This window comes from Thalassophryne amazonica, chromosome 16 (assembly GCF_902500255.1).
Source record: "Thalassophryne amazonica chromosome 16, fThaAma1.1, whole genome shotgun sequence".
Lineage (NCBI taxonomy): Eukaryota > Metazoa > Chordata > Actinopteri > Batrachoidiformes > Batrachoididae > Thalassophryne > Thalassophryne amazonica.
The window spans coordinates 5,430,973-5,446,705 of NC_047118.1; the positions used below are offsets into that span (position 1 = coordinate 5,430,973).

General features: G+C 45.7%; 1 protein-coding gene across 1 annotated transcript in view; it reads left to right on the plus strand.

Moving 5' to 3' along the window:
• Positions 1 to 15,733, plus strand: part of asic2 (acid-sensing (proton-gated) ion channel 2) — a 1,153,097-nt gene that overhangs the window by 54,137 nt on the left and 1,083,227 nt on the right. The gene's annotated exons all lie outside the window — the stretch shown is intronic.

A 15,733-nucleotide genomic window follows, 5' to 3' on the forward strand; every position in this document is an offset into this window, starting at 1 on the left:
TATAATATATATATATAATAGAAACCATCGGCGGAATCAGCCAGAGGAGAAAATAAAATACAGGCGAGTGCGGACAGAGGAAAACATGAACACACTAAAGAAGGATTTACAGGAGCAAAACTGGGAAAAGGTATACAGTGAAAGTGATGTTGATAGTGCATATGAAACTTTTTTACAAATATTTACATCATTATATGATAAAAATTGTCCAATTAAACAAGACTACAGAAAACAAAAAATCCAAGCTCGACCATGGATGACGAAAGGGTTACGAAATGCATGTAATAAGAAAAATACACTGTATAGAGAATTCATAAAACTAAAGACTAAAGAGGCAGAAAATAGATATAAGAAATACAAAAATAGATTAACTAATATTATACGGGTATGTAGGAAGGAATATTATAGTAACATATTATATAATAACAAAAACAATATTAAAGGAATATGGGATATATTAAATAGCATTATCAAAAATGGTAATAAAAAACAGAGTTACCCTCAGTATTTCATTGATAATAATGTCAAGAAGGAAAATAAGGATGAGGTAGTCAACGGTTTTAATAATTTTTTTGTAAATATTGGACCAAGCTTGGCAGAAAAAATTCCCGATTCCCACCTGAGGATTGGGATAATAATCTCATAGAAAGAAATCCCTGTTCAATGTTCCTCACAGCAGTGGATGGAAATGAAATTATAGACATTGTGAATAATTGTAAATATAAAACATCTACCGATTTAAATGAAATTGATATGGTGGTGGTAAAACAGGTCATTGAATGGATTGTAGAACCATTAACATACATCTGTAACTTATCATTTCAAACCGGTAAATTTCCCAATCAAATGAAAATAGCTAAAGTTGTGCCGCTGTATAAGACTGGGGATAGACACCACTTCACAAATTATAGACCTGTTTCTTTGCTTCCACAATTTTCCAAATTATTAGAAAAGTTATTCAATAATAGATTAGACAAATTCATAAATAAACATAAATTACTTACTGATAGTCAATATGGATTCAGAGCACATAGTTCAACATCACTTGCATTAATAGAATCAGTTGAGGAGATTACAAACGCCATAGACCACAAATTACATTCAGTTGGAATATTTATAGACCTTAAAAAGGCTTTGATACAATTAATCATGACATACTAATCAATAAACTTGAACAGTATGGGATTAGGGGGTTGGTGTTGCACTGGGTGAGAAGCTACTTAAGTAACAGAAAACAGTTTGTGAAGTTGGGGGAATATACATCATCATGCTTGGACAATGCTTGTGGCGTCCCACAGGGGTCAGTATTGGGGTCCAAAACTGTTTCTAATTTATATAAATGATATTGTCAATGTTTCCAAAATATTAAAATTAGTATTATTTGCAGATGACACAAGCATTTTTTGTTCAGGGGGGGGATTTGCAGGAGTTACTGAGGAGGATCAGTATAGAAATGGGAAAATTGAAAATATGGTTTGACAGAAATAAATTATCATTAAACTTAAGTAAAACAAAATACATGTTATTTGGCTATTGTAATACAGACATACAGGTTCAGTTACAAGTCGAGGGGGTAGATATTGAAAGGGTACATGAAAATAAGTTTCTGGGGGTGATAATAGATGATAAGATAAACTGGAAGACTCATATAAAACATATACAAAGTAAACTGTCAAGAAGCATTTCAGTTCTAAACAAAGCGAAACATATTCTGGACCACAACTCACTCCGCATTCTTTACTGCTCACTGGTTTTACCATATTTACAGTACTGTGCAGAGGTATGGGGTAATACTTATAAAGGTACAACACAATCACTATCAGTAATGCAGAAAAGAGCTATAAGAATTATTCATAATACTGGCTATAGAGATCATACAAATCCACTATTTTACAATCCAAATTCTTAAAATTCACAGACTTGGTTCATTTTCAAACAGTACAAATTGTGTATAAAGCAATAAACAATTTACTTCCAGCAAATATTAAAATATGTTTTTTAACAGATCAGGGGATTACAGTCTGAGGGGGAAATTTAATTTAAAGCATCAGTGGGCACGAACAACATTAAAAGGTTTCTGTATTTCTGTCTGTGGGGTGAGGATGTGGAACAGATGGGGAGTGGGGCTCAAGCAATGTCCAAGCATGAACCAGTTCAAACAGCGGTACAAAAATATGTTTTTTTTTCTGGATATAGGGAGGAGGAAGGGTAATGAGGGTTAGGGTGTTTTTTGTTGTTTGCTTCGGCTTGTAATATATAGTATTTTGTATGTAAGTAGGTATGTGTAGGTGTATATTTATGTTTGTGTATATATATGTGTATATATGTATATGTGTATATATGTGTATGTTGATGTGTATATGTAGGTGTGTGTATATATATGTATATATATATATATTGATATCGGTTTAGGTGTGTAGGAATTTATGTGTATATGTGGCAAAGGGTATTACTGGTTGTGGGGAAGAAGGGTAGGGATAAATAAGCTGATGCTTCACCCTACCCCTTTTCGGACATGTTGGGTACACAGTAGGAACTTTTTTGTTGTTGTCTTTACTGATCTATCTTGTAATTGTTGTTGTATCAAATGTTCGAAATAAACAGTTTTCATTCAAACAATACGTGCCTAAGTTTGTGTCCGTCTTACCGCTCTTACTCTCTCTCCATTGCATTGACACTCAGTTAAGCTTTGGCAGCTGCTGCCTCACTTTCCTTCACCATTCATTATTCACACAGCAGTCGCTTCCGTGCTCACAGATCTGAATCCAAACCCCAGCCTGAGATACCACCTGCTGCACCGTACCGCACTATTCGCAACCATCTGCCATATGTTGCAGCAATACTTATCCTACCACTTGGAGTGATGCTGGCTGGTGTTCTTGATGACAATGTGAAGTGCCGACTCAGTGATGGCATCAGCTGTGATTCAAGAACATTGCCGTCTTTAGCTTTTAACTTATCAATATGCAGTAATGGCAGGCACGCAGCAGACATCGTGTTTGATCTGAGATCAACATGTACGTTGATTGATTGTGAGGATGACTGGAAGGCAGGCGGGCAGGGGTGGAGGAGTGGATCAGGGGAAGTGCAGTTTGGATGTGGGTGTTAATGCTACCCCAGGTCTCACCCCTGGCTGACCTGATGATAAAGTAGTGTGTCGGTAAAATCCACTGCACGGTTGTATGTGTGGCAGATGGCAAAATGTTATTATTATTTTTTTATGCCGTGTGAATCTGTGGATGCGTAGCTGGCGATATGAGCAATGTGTGTTGGTGTGTGCTTGTTTTACAGTCTAATCGAGGCAACGTACCTGCAGAAACACTGGTGAATAAGTAATGTGGAGAGCAGTTCCTTGCTCCTGCTTCAAATATTTATGTTAACTGAATGAGCGACAGCAAGCGTGTTCATGCACATGCCAGCAAATGCATCACAAACTAATAAATCGGTAATTTGTGAAAACAAAATAAATGTCTTCATGTGATGCCATGTTTATTTGATGTTGTGTTCATCACTGTGGGAAGGCACTGTGAAATGTCCTTGCATTTGCAGTTTGCACAAAACATCTATTAGCCACATGTTTCTGTCTGACCCAGAGTGACACAGAGTCTCTTCTGATCACACCTAACTGCAGCCTTGAGACAAAAACATTATTTTTTGTGGGAATTCATCTCTCCAAATCCTGTTTCCAGATGAAGTCATTTTCAGATAGCTACTAGTATCAGTTTGGGTAGATGAGCTCATGAGAACTGACATGTGTACATAAGGGTGCACTCTAAGTGCTGATACACACACACACACGCTCAGACACTTGTTTGGTGTGTCCAAAGTGCTTTATATAATAAACCTGTTAATTTTGACAGTCAACCTCCCGACTCTTCCTTCCACAGACAGCCAGAGACCGCTTGATCGAAAGTTTAAGGTTTTGCCTCAACAAATTGTAGCCTTCTGAGGCAGGGGTGGTGGCCAAGTGGTTAGTGTGCTTGGTTTCCGTGCGGATATTTCCCGGTACAAATCCCACCCCTGCCACATTGTCCATGTAATGTAATGTCCAGGGCACCTGGTGTAAAACCTATGCCAAATCAACAGTGGTGACCTCAAGTGAAAACAAGGGAGGAGCCGAAGGGGCTTACTTTTGTAGCCTTCTGTGAATCTTATCACTGAAACAACTGAGAACCTTCTGCCACATACTCCTGGGAACTGGACTGTGGAGATGCAATAAACAGACATGAATGGAAAATTACATTTTTAAATGCAAAAAGAAACTTGTTCAAATCAACTCCATAAAATATAAGGTCATTCAAAAAGTGTTATACACAGGTTCTGTTTAGAATGCTGTGTACAACCTTTTTTTACAAAGTTTAACATGAGTGAAACCACATATTTGCACCTGCACACAGTGGCATGCATGGGTGTTGTTTTAGACATCAAGTACCATATTTTCTGGAGTAAAAGTTGCACCTGTTAAAAATGCCTCCAGAGGAGGAAAAACCACACATATGTCACACTATTTTCTTTTTTCTGTATTTTCATCTCTCTAATTTTGATTATTTTTGTGCATTGTTGTTATGTACTTTTTATTATTCACGTCTATTGTTTTATTATTAGAGTTAGTGATTTGATTCCTGGGAAAATGCTATATAAATCGTCATTATAATAATAATAATTATTATTAATAATGAATCTGAGATTTTTTTGGTATATAAGTCACACAGCAGTATAAGTGGCAGGACCTCCCAAACTTGTACAATACTTATACTCTGTCATATACTGTAGAAAATGCAGTAACTCAAAGTGTTTTGATTCCATTTGGACCAAACTTTGTAAAATGATAACTTTTTGACTAAAAACAATGCGATTTGACAAAACTGACTAATATCAAAATGGGCTGTATTTATATAGCGCTGTTCCATCTGCATCAGATGCTCAAAGCTCTTTACAAATAATGCCTCACATTCACCCCGATGTGAGGGTGCTGCCATACAAGGCGCTCACTACACACCGGGAGCAGTAGGGGATTAAAGACCCTGCCCTTATTGATTTTCCAGTCAGGCTGGGATTTGAACCAAGGATATTCTGGTCTCAAGCCCAGTGCCTTAACCACAGATCATCACCTCCCCTGACCTGAATCCAACTGAACATCTCTGGAGATCTCTGAAAATGGCTGTGCACCGACGCTCCCCACTCAACCTGATGGAGCTTGAGAGGTGCTGCAAAGAGGAATGGGCAAAACCACCCAAAGATATGTGCACCAAGCTTGTGCCATCACATTCAACAAGACTTGAGACTGTAACTGCTGTCAAAGGTGCATCAACAAAGTATTGAGCAAAGGGTGTGAATACTTATGTACGTGTGATTTCTTAGTTTTTGGTTTAAATAAATTTCCAAACATTAAAAAAAAAAAACTTTTTTCATGTTGTCATTATGGGGTGTTGTGAGTAGAATTTTGAGGGAAAAATATCCTTCTGAAATGAGCAGGGGAGACACATGAACTGACAGAACTATAAGTTAAAATGCAGAGTCACAGCAGTGACCTGGATGCAGCAGTGGCAGCTTTTGATAGGCAGAGTGTGAGCTGGGAAATCTGCATCTTTCATAGCCCACCCAATTCAGAAGGAATGTTTAGTGACTCGTGTACACAGTGTGTTTTAGTGGGAAGTTTGTGGTAGTTATCTGTGCAGTAGCAGCTTGAGTTGTCTGCCTGAACTTGCTCACAGGCTCACCTCATATTTTGTTTGTGTAAAATTTTAATCAATAAAGGACTGTTATCTCAATCATACTTTATCCACACTATCCTACTTTATTTGTGCACCTACCGTGAACTTTGTGTTAGTGCTGTGGGTCAGCCATGTTCCTCCTCCTCTTTTGCAGGGGTCATAAATTTAAATTGGATTACAGCTCGTCAGGTTTAACGAGGCAGCTATTTTCATCCTTTTTCTGTTAAACCATCCAGACGCCCACCCTGGAGGAAGTACGGTGCCATGATACAGAGAAAGAAACAAGCAAGGGAGTGTTTAATTTTGTTTTAGTGCACTTAATGCATGAATGCACATAAATATATGTAGAATAGTGTAAAACTGCATTTTCTTTTTCAGAGAATGCTGAAACCTTGAGTTTGCTTACAAATATAAATTACTGCGCATCGATACTTCAGATTATGTGAGCTCATTTATGCGCTCCATAACCCAAGAAAATATGACAGGAGAAACAATCAGGCTGACTCTCAATATTGTTCCTATTTGCTGACAAAACCTTTTGTTACACCCTGGAGTTTTACCTCTTTCCTCAATCAAAGGAAGGATGATATTGTTTTTGCGTTCTGCATCATCTGTCTCCCCATCCATTGTTTTGGCAGTTTTATTGTTAATGCTTTCCAAATAAAAAGCTTAAATTATTTATGAATGGTTCCCAGATGATCTATGATACAGATACAGACTTATGCAGGCAAGACCAGGAGTGAAAGCCTTCCTTCAGTTTAATTTTCCAAACTGTACAAACCTTCTGGACATCTTCATCTCTCCACCTACTCTGTGCATGAATCTATCTCATCCTTCTTTTTCCTTACAAAAACAAAACTGACCTGCTAAAATATAATGTACCTCCACAGTCGAAGCTGTCAAACCTAAATGTTGGGAAGTTATTATTTATATAAGCATATCATATTTTTGGGACTATGTGTCCAAGCATAGTTACATCTGAAAGAAAAAAAAAGGATCTCGAGGAGGGGGAAAAGACCCATACATTGCATCAGTCTATAAGTCATGTTTACTTTTAGAACATGGTACTACCAACAATAAGCAAAATACATTTAATTAGTGTTATTTATTCATAACACAAACACATTAGCAAACAGAAGCCAACGGGCAAATTAATCTTTTAGAACGATGCAAAGGGGACTCGGCATAAACTGCTTCTGGTCACCAAACATGAAGTTTTTCCTGTTTTGTACAGCCCAGTCTCAGCCTCAGTCTCCCGTCATGAAATTATTAAAATTTTCATGAAGGGGTTTTTGTTAACTTACTATTACTAACCCTACTCCTACCCCAACTCTAACCTTAACCATAACCTAAACCTACTCCTTCCCCAAACCCTAACCATAACGACCCCAACCCCCTTGCTTCACTTTTAATTTTGTGCAGCCATCACGGAATGAATTAGAATAAATTTGTTCTGCTGTCACGAAAATGAGGTGCTTTTTGTCACAATATCACAAACCAACAGATTTCAGATTGCTGTTGAATTAGGACTTGCAGTGAGACTGGGTTGGTTTTGTAACCATGACACTTTCAAATTGTTGTATACTGAAAAACCAGTACTCCATCCATGTATACTCACAAGCAACCATTAACCTGTTCTCTGTTCTTACAAACGCAAGTGCAGCAAACTTTAAAGCGTAGCCCTAAACAGAAGCCCCATGTACACCGCCAACCCGTTCACATTTCTAACCGTTTTTCCCCACTCTGCGACACACCCACCGAGGATCAAACTCTGGTTATTGGCGACTCTGTTTTGAGAAATGTGAAGTTAGCGACACCAGCAACCATAGTCAATTGTCTTCCGGGGGCCAGAGCAGGCGACATTGAAGGAAATTTGAAACTGCTAGCCAAGGCTAAGCGTAAATTTGGTATGATTGTAATTCACGTTGGCAGTAATGACACCCAGTTACGCCAATCGGAGGTCACTAAAATTATCATTGAATCGGTGTGTAACTTTGCAAAAACAATGTCGGACTCTGTAGTTTTCTCTGGGCCCCTCCCCAATCGGACCGGGAGTGACATGTTTAGCCGCGTGTTCTCCTTGAATTGCTGGCTGTCTGAGTGGTGTCCAAAAAATGAGGTGGGCTTCATAGATAATTGGCAAAGCTTCTGGGGAAAACCTGGTCTTGTTAGGAGAGACGGCATCCATCCCACTTTGGATGGAGCAGCTCTCATTTCTAGAAATCTGGCCAATTTTCTTAAATCCTCCAAACCGTGACTATCCAGGGTTGGGACCAGGAAGCAGAGTTGTAGTCTTACACACCTCTCTGCAGCTTCTCTCCCCCTGCCATCCCCTCATTACCCCATCCCCGTAGAGACGGTGCCTGCTCCCAGACCACCAATAACCAGTAAAAATCTATTCAAGCATAAAAATTCAAAAAGAAAAAATAATATAGCACCTTCAACTGCACCACAGACTAAAACAGTTAAATGTGGTCTGCATTTAATCTATTATTAGACTCAGTTGGCTTTGCTCAAAATGTAAATGAGTCCACCCACCACTTTAATCATATCTTAGATCTTGTTCTGACTTATGGTATGGAAATTGAAGACTCCCTTCTGTCTGATCATTTCTTAATAACATTTACATTTACTCTGATGGACTACCCAGCAGTGGGGAATAAGTTTCATTACACTAGAAGTCTTTCAGAAAGCGCTGTAACTAGGTTTAAGGATATGATTCCTTCTTTATGTTCTCTAATGCCATATACCAACACAGTGCAGAGTAGCTACCTAAACTCTGTAAGTGAGATAGAGTATCTCGTCAATAGTTTTACATCCTCATTGAAGACAACTTTGGATGCTGTAGCTCCTCTGAAAAAGAGAGCTTTAAATCAGAAGTGCCTGACTCCGTGGTATAACTCACAAACTCGCAGCTTAAAGCAGATAACCCGTAAGTTGGAGAGGAAATGGCATCTCACTAATTTAGAAGATCTTCACTTAGCTTGGAAAAAGAGACTGTTGCTCTATAAAAAAGCCCTCCGTAAAGCTAGGACATCTTACTACTCATCACTAATTGAAGAAAATAAGAACAACCCCAGGTTTCTTTTCAGCACTGTAGCCAGGCTGTCAAAGAGTCAGAGCTCTATTGAGCCGAGTATTCCTTTAACTTTAACTAGTAATGACTTCATGACTTTCTTTGCTAATAAAATTTTAACTATTAGAGAAAAAATTACTCATAACCATCCCAAAGACGTATCGTTATCTTTGGCTGCTTTCAGTGATGCCGGTATTTGGTTAGACTCTTTCTCTCCGATTGTTCTGTCTGAGTTATTTTCATTAGTTACTTCCTCCAAACCATCAACATGTCTATTAGACCCCATTCCTACCAGGCTGCTCAAGGAAGCCCTACCATTAATTAATGCTTCGATCTTAAATATGATCAGTCTATCTTTATTAGTTGGCTATGTACCACAGGCTTTTAAGGTGGCAGTAATTAAACCTTTACTTAAAAAGCCATCACTTGACCCAGCTATCTTAGCTAATTATAGGCCAATCTCCAACCTTCCTTTTCTCTCAAAAATTCTTGAAAGGGTAGTTGTAAAACAGCTAACTGATCATCTGTGTTGTGTGGGCCGCTGAAGAGGAGGTACTGCTGGCCCACAACCACCAGAGGGCGCCCTGCCTGGAGTGCGGGCTCCAGGTACCAGAGGGCGCTGCCGCCTTATGGGAGTAGCCTGGGTGACAGCTGTCACCCATCACCAGACTCAGCTGTTCCACTCAGCACAGAGGTATATCAGGAGGACGGCGTCTCCACCTCAGTGCCGAGATATCGCCTTACGTTGAGGTAACGTTCTCTGCACTAATATTCTGATTAACTGGCTAAAAGATTTGTTAAACCTTTGCAGGACAGCTGCTTATTGTGAGCTAAATTGCTTGGAGAAGTACTCACCTTTCTGCAGTATTGACGTGAGGTGGAGTCAGCTTCTTCCCTCTCTGTGTACTGGGTGCAGCCGCATCCACACCTGTGTGTTTGTTCTCTTGCCAGCAGTACCGGATCCGACGAGCGGAGGCAGTGGCCACCTGGGAATTCGGGACTTGGCGGTTCCAGTATTTCCAGGGTTCGGTGGCAGGGGAAATCTGGGTGGTTCCGGCTCGACTTGGTCGGACGTCTCCTACCTTCGAGCCTGCCCACACGACACCAGTGGAATTCGGTGCAAACCCAAATTGTCAATTGTTGTATTGGTTGTGCATTTTCACGACAGTAAAACTTGTTATTTACTTTCTCCATTGTCCGTTCATTGCGCCCCCTGTTGTGGGTCCGTGTTCCAACACTTTCACAACAGGATATCTTGGCCAGCGTCATGGACCCCGAGGGGCGTCAACCGGCTGTTGAACGGCCAATGGAAGACCAAGGCGCGGCGGAGGCTTCGGGAGGGGTAATCGGTGAGTTGCAGCGGATTCTCACCGCTTTCACCTCTCGGATCGATTTAATGACCGAGCAGCATGTTCTCCTGAACCGCAGGGTGGAGGCTCTCGCCGCACAAGTGGAGGCGCGCCCTTCGGGCACCGCTGCGGCTCTCCCTCCCGAGGACCCTGCGTGCGGAAGTGACGTTCCACTGGTCGTTCAACGGTCCCTTCCTCCGTCCCCAGAAGCATACATAAGCCCTCCAGAGCCGTACGGAGGCTGTGTGGAGACGTGCGCGGACTTTCTGATGCAGTGTTCGCTTGTCTTCGCACAGCGTCCCGTGATGTACGCGACTGACGCTAGCAGAGTAGCTTATGTGATAAATCTGCTTCGCGGGGAGGCACGCGCTTGGGCTACAGCGCTCTGGGAGCAGAACTCACGGCTCCTTCATACATACGATGGGTTTGTACGGGAGCTCAGAACGGTGTTCGATCATCCCAATAGAGGAGAGTCCGCTTCAACCGCACTACTGTCATAAGACAGGGGCGTCGGAGCGCAGCTGCCTATGCAGTCGCCTTCCGCATCGCGGCGGCGAGATCCGGCTGGAATAGCACTGCCCTCCGCGCTGCCTTTGTAAACGGACTGTCACTGGTCCTAAAAGAGCACCTGGTGGCTAAGGATGAACCGCGGGATTTAGATGGGCTCATCGATCTAGTTATACGACTCGACAACCGGTTAGAAGAACGCCGTCGGGAACGAGGCGAAGGGCGTGGCCAGGCACGCGTCGTCCCTCTCCCTTCCGGGTCCGATCGAGCTCCGCCCTCCCCACGCTCCTCTGTTCCTGCGCTCCTTGCGCCTACGGCTCCCCCTGCTGACGAAGCTATGGACACAAGCAGGGCAACATTTAGGGCACCTGGAGCACAAAGGAGGCGGGCCCACGGAGCTTGTTATGTTTGTGGCTCAAGTGAGCATCTCGCAAACGACTGCCCCGAGCGGTTAAACTCCAACGCCCGCCCCTAGAGACTGGGCAGGGGTGGGCCAAATATTCACGTGGGACACACCCACATTGCTACACGACTCCCAGTCACGATCCTGTTTGAGGATTCAACCCTGAAGGCCCCAGCACTGGTGGACACGGGCTCTGAAGGGAATCTGCTTGACAGTAGATGGGCCAGGGAGATAGGGCTCCCTCTGGTGGCTCTTACCTCGCCTGTGCAGGTACGGGCGCTAGATGGCTCCCTACTCCCACCAATCACACATAAGACACCTCCAGTAACTCTGGTGGTGTCAGGTAACCACCGGGAGGTGATCGAGTTCTTTGTGACTCAGGCCACCTCCCGTGTGGTTTTAGGGTTTCCATGGATGCTAAAGCACAATCCCCGGATCGATTGGCCGTCCGGGGTGGTGGTTCAGTGGAGCGAAACCTGCCATCGGGAGTGTCTAGGTTCCTCGGTTCCTCCCGGCTCCCAAGCTAAGGAGGAGGTCCGAGTCCCGCCCAATCTGAAGGCGGTGCCGGCGGAGTACCATGACCTCGCTGACGTGTTCAGCAAGGATCTGGCTCTCATGCTTCCTCCCCACCGCCCGTATGATTGTGCCATTGATTTGGTTCCAGGCAGTGAGTTCCCGTCCAGTAGACTGTACAACCTCTCACGGCCGGAGCGTGAATCAATGGAGACCTACATCCGGGACTCATTAGCTGCCGGGTTGATCCGGAATTCCACCTCTCCGATGGGTGCTGGTTTCTTTTTTGTGGGTAAAAAGGATGGCGGGCTTCGTCCATGCATTGATTATAGGGGGTTGAACGAAATCACGGTTCGCAATCGATACCCGTTGCCCCTATTGGATTCGGTGTTCACCCCCTTGCATGGAGCCAATATGTTCACCAAACTTGATCTTAGGAATGCGTATCATTTGGTTCGGATCCGGAAGGGAGACGAATGGAAGACGGCATTTAACACCCCGTTGGGCCATTTTGAGTACCTGGTCATGCCGTTCGGTCTCACTAATGCTCCCGCGACCTTCCAAGCGTTGGTAAATGATGTCCTGCGGGACTTCCTGCACCGGTTCGTCTTCGTGTATCTGGACGATATACTCATCTTTTCCCCGGATCCTGAGACTCATGTCCGGCATGTCCGTCAGGTTCTGCAGCGGTTGTTGGAGAACCGCCTGTTTGTGAAGGGCGAGAAGTGTGAATTCCACCGCACTTCTTTGTCCTTCTTGGGGTTTATCATCTCCTCTAACTCCGTCGCCCCTGATCCGGCCAAGGTTGCGGCGGTGAGAGATTGGCCCCAACCCACAAGCCGTAGGAAGCTGCAACAGTTCCTCGGTTTTGCTAATTTCTATAGAGGTTCATTAAGGGCTATAGTCAGGTAGTTAGCCCCCTGACAGCCCTGACCTCACCAAAAGGTTCCCTTCACCTGGTCGGATCGGTGCGAAGCCGCGTTCAAGGAGTTGAACGGCGCTTCTCGTCTGCACCAGTTCTGGTGCAGCCCCGATCCTAGCCGCCAGTTAGTGGTTGAAGTGGATGCCTCGGACTCAGGGATAGGAGCGGTGCTCTCCCAGAGCGGGAAAGACCGATAAGGTCCTTCACCCGTGGTGCCTATTTTTCCTCGAGGTTGACCCCCGCCTGAAACGGAACTATGACGTCGGCAATCGGGAAACTCCTTGCTGTGAAAGAGGCCCTCGAAGAGTGGAGACATCTGTTGGAGGGAACAGCCGTGCCATTCACGGTTTTCACTGACCATCGAACCTGGAGTACATCAGGACCGCCAAGCGGCTGAACCCCAGGCAAGCCCGCTGGTCACTGTTCTTTGGCCGTTTGTGACTTCCGGATTACCTACCGTCCAGGGACCAAGAATCAGAGGTCGGATGCATTGTCCCGGGTGCACGAAGACGAAGTCAAAACGGAACCGTCGGATCCCCCGGATCCCATCATCCCGGAGTCCGCTATCGTGGCCGCCCTCACCTGGGACGTGGAGAAGACCGTCCGGGAGGCTCTGACCCATGTCCCGGACCCCGGAAACGGACCAAAGAACAGACTATACGTCCCACCAGAGGCTAGGGCTGCGGTCCTGGACTTCTGTCACGGTTCCAAACTCTCCTGTCACCCAGGGGTGCGAAGGACCGTGACAGTCGTCCGGCAACGCTTCTGGTGGGCATCCCTGGAGGCCGACGTCCGGGACTACGTCCAGGCCTGTACCACCTGCGCCAGGGGCAAGGCCGACCACAGGAAGACCTCAGGGCAGCTACAGCCACTGCCCGTGCCTCATCGCCCCTGGTCCCACATCGGTCTGGACTTCGTCACGGGTCTCCCGCCGTCCCAGGGAAACACCGTCGTCTTCACGATAGTGGACCGTTTCTCCAAGGCGGCCCACTTCGTGGCCCTCCCGAAGCTCCCAACGGCCCAGGAGACAGCGGACCTCCTGGTCCACCACGTCGTCCGTCTGCATGGCATACCATCAGACATCGTCCTCCGATCGCGGTCCCCAGTTCACCTCACATGTCTGGAAGGAGCTTCTGCCGGGAACTGGGGGCACGGTCAGCCTCTCGTCGGGGTACCACCCCAAACCAACGGCAGGCAGAGCGGGGGCGAATCAGGAACTGGAGCCAGACACTTCGCTGGTGGACAGCCGCGCACCCGACGGCCTGGAGTACCCACCTGGCCTGGATCGAGTACCGCCCACAACAGCCAAGTGTCACCAGCCACCGGCCTCTCCCCGTTTGAGGTGTGCTTGGGTATCAGCCCCCCTTGGTTCCGGTGGTTGAGGGAGAGGTCGGTGTGCCCTCGGGTCCAGGCCCACCTACGGAAGTGCCGTCGGGTGTGGCGGGCCGCCCGCTCTGGCCTTGTTGCAGGCCCGGACGAGGGCGAAGAAACATGCAGACCGGCGGCGAGCCCCGGCCCCCAAGTATCGTCCTGGGCAGGAGGTCTGGTTGTCCACCAAGGACATTCCTCTACAGGTTGACTCTCCAAAACTCCAAGAACGGTACATCGGACCTTATAAGATCCTCAAGGTCATCAACCCCGCCGCAGTGAGGCTCCAGCTTCCGGCCTCACTGCGGATCCATCGAGTCTTCCATGTTTCCCGGATCAAGCCTCTTCACACCTCACCCCTCTGCACCCCGGGTCCGGCGCCGCCTCCTGCCCGGATCATCGACGGAGCACCGGCTTGGACTGTCCGCCGGCTCCTTGACGTCCGTCGGATGGGCATGGGTTTTCAGTATCTGGTGGACTGGGAGGGGTACGGACCCGAGGAGCGCTCCTGGGTGAAGAGGGGCTTCATCCTGGACCCGGCCCTCCTGGCCGACTTCTACCGTCGCCATCCGGACAAGCCCGGTCGTGCGCCAGGAGGCGCCCATTGAGGGGGGGGGTCCTGTTGTGTGGGCCGCTGAAGAGGAGGTACTGCTGGCCCACAACCACCAGAGGGCGCCCTGCCTGGAGTGCGGGCTCCAGGTACCAGAGGGCGCTGCCGCCTTATGGGAGTAGCCTGGGTGACAGCTGTCACCCATCACCAGACTCAGCTGTTCCACTCAGCACAGAGGTATATCAGGAGGACGGCGTCTCCACCTCAGTGCCGAGATATCGCCTTACGTTGAGGTAACGTTCTCTGCACTAATATTCTGATTAACTGGCTAAAAGATTTGTTCAACCTTTGCAGGACAGCTGCTTATTGTGAGCTAAATTGCTTGGAGAAGTACTCACCTTTCTGCAGTATTGACGTGAGGTGGAGTCAGCTTCTTCCCTCTCTGTGTACTGGGTGCAGCCGCATCCACACCTGTGTGTTTGTTCTCTTGCCAGCAGTACCGGATCCGACGAGCGGAGGCAGTGGCCACCTGGGAATTCGGGACTTGGCGGTTCCAGTATTTCCAGGGTTCGGTGGCAGGGGAAATCTGGGTGGTTCTGGCTCGACTTGGACGGACGTCTCCTACCTTCGAGCCTGCCCACACGACACCAGTGGAATTCGGTGCAAATTCAAATTATCAATTGTTGTATTGGTTGTGCATTTTTACGACAGTAAAACTTATTTACTTTCTCCATTGTCCGTTCATTGCGCCCCCTGTTGTGGGTCCGTGTTCCAACACTTTCACAACAATCTGCAGAGGAATGGTCTATTTGAAGAGTTTCAGTCAGGGTTTAGAATTTATCATGTACAGAAAACAGCATTAGTGAAGGTTACAAATGATCTTCTTATGGCCTCAGACAGTGGACTCATCTCTGTGCTTGTTCTGTTAGACCTCAGTGCTGCTTTTGATACTGTTGACCATACAATTTTATTACAGAGATTAGAGCATGCCATAGGTATTAAAGCCACTGCACTGCGGTGGTTTGAATCATATTTATCTAATAGATTACAATTTGTTCATGTAAATGGGGAATCTTCTTCACAGACTAAGGTTAATTATGGAGTTCCACAAGGTTCTGTGCTAGGACCAATTGTATTCACTTTATACATGTTTCCCTTAGGCAGTATTATTAGACAGCATTGCTTAAATTTTCATTGTTATGCAGATGATACCCAGCTTTATCTATCCATGAAGCCAGAGGACGCACACCAATTAGCTAAACTGCAGGATTGTCTTACAGACATAAAGACATGGATGACCTCTAATTTCCTGCTTTTAAACTCAGATAAAA